This window comes from Priapulus caudatus, unplaced genomic scaffold (assembly GCF_000485595.1).
Source record: "Priapulus caudatus unplaced genomic scaffold, Priapulus_caudatus-5.0.1 Scaffold356, whole genome shotgun sequence".
NCBI classification, from domain to species: domain Eukaryota; kingdom Metazoa; phylum Priapulida; class Priapulimorpha; order Priapulimorphida; family Priapulidae; genus Priapulus; species Priapulus caudatus.
The window spans coordinates 99,334-101,588 of record NW_014577417.1 but is presented as its reverse complement, the minus strand read 5'-3'; positions in this window follow the sequence as shown (position 1 = coordinate 101,588).

The window sequence follows — 2,255 nt, the reverse complement described above, 5'->3', positions numbered from 1 at the left end:
ATATATATATGTGTGTATGTTGCGTTGACACACCCACTAGTGTCTTATAGCATACATAGCCGTCCTCTCCCACACCCCACCACTCACTCACAGAATATAACCACTGCCTTATTATACGCACTAGTGTCTTATAGCATACATAGCCGTCCTCTCCCACACCCCACCACTCACTCACAGAATATATGATTGCCTTATTACACGCACTAGTGTCTTATAGCATACATAGCCGTCCTCTCCCACACCCCACCACTCATCACAGAATATATGATTGCCTTATTACACACACTAGTGTCTTATAGCATACATAGCCGTCCTCTCCCACACCCCACCACTCACTCACAGAATATATGATTGCCTTATTATACGCACTAGTGTCTTATAGCATACATAACCGCCCTCTCCCACACCCCACCACTCACTCACAGAATATATGATTGCCTTATTACACACACTAGTGTCTTATAGCATACATAACCGCCCTCTCCCACACCCCACCACTCACTCACAGAATATAACCACTGCCTTATTACACACACTAGTGTCTTATAGCATACATACCCGCCCTCTCCCACACCCCACCACTCACTCACAGAATATATGATTGCCTTATTACACACACTAGTTCCTTATAGCATACATAACCGCCTTTGCACACCCACCATTATGTCACCGCACATATCACTATATCTTACAACATCCCGCATCATATATCATTGATTCATCACACCCAGCACTTTCTCCCAAGATATAACACCGCCTCCTCACACTCCTGTACTCTGCTACAGTCAGAGACCACCGTTCCTATACCCATTCACCTCTATAACAGATCGCATTACTTCGCTACCGTACTACATTACCGCCTTCACCACCAGCCAGCCTATCAATAATAAACGTCTCTCAGCGTCTCCCCGAGCAGAGATAGGGAGGCAGAGAGTCGCTGAGGTCGTGGGTGCTGCGTCGTAGAGCTGGCTAGGCCTAAGATAAAATATTGCTTGTTTCCCCTTTACCGACCGACTCGCCAAAACGCCGCTACATACTCGACACACTGTATTGGCCGATTAAAACAAAACAAACAATATTTCGTTTCGCCAAAAAAAAATTCAAATTCGTTCCGCAAAAACATATACACAAAACAGAATATACAATATACATACACACAACTTGTCAAAACAAAATAAAAAAGATTTTTCACCTACCTACCTATACTCGGTACCCTGAGAGGCGAGTAGGTAAAGGGGAAGCAAACAATTTTTTAAGGGTGGCCCTATAGCTGCCCCAGCAGGGCAGTGCGTCAGCGTGCATTACTATCACCCTGTCTGCTGGGTGACATTGCTACATTACTACGACTACGACTACAACGTACACTACTATCACTCAGTGTTGTCCTTCCCCTCTAACACACACAGCATGCCGTCAATTTTCCCCACACAAATTAGTCGTCCCACCCACAATATTCCTTTCTCTCGAATGCATAAAAAACCGCCCGCCCACAACCCATCGCTTTCTCGCACGCAAAAATCGCCCATCAACAACCCCTTTCTTTTCGCTCGCAAAACCACATACCTACTCACAGCCCTCTCTAATCTTCCCTTTCTAATCACAATTATCCGAATCTCCCGAATTGTAAACAGCGCGCCCCAGCTACAACTCTTCATTTTCCCCCGCACCACAAAACCACCCGTCTAAGAAACCCGCCGGAATACGCCGGCCATGTTGCGTTGCTCGCGCGCATTCGTCGCCCTCGAACCTGAGTCGTTTACTATCCTATCAATGCATGCATGCACTCGGCCGGAGTTGGTGCACTGCCCTGCTGGGGCAGCCAGCCAGCCAGCTCTACTACGCATCAATTTAACCTCAGCAGCAGCTCTCAGCCTCGCCATGCTTCTAGCTCTACTACGCATCAATTTAACCGCTGCTTCAGCAGCAGCTCTCAGCCTCTCGATGCTTCTAGCTCTACTACGCAGCAACCGCGGCCTCAGCAGCAGCTCTCAGCCTCTCCATGCTTCTAGCTGTGGCAGACGGCGGGCGTGTATTTTTGGTGGGCCGCGTATGTACGTATCGGGTTGCCCCCGCCGCCCGCCCACCAGCGCACGCAGCCGCAGTTCTACTACGCAGTTCGCAAACGTCGTACTTTAGGGCTTTAGAATCCCCGTGAGCACGCAGCCGCGCAGACGTATACTTGCATCGCGCTCTATCTCGTTTCAGTGTTTCTACATATAATTTGTTTTCTTCGTGCACGCTATATATACGCAGCG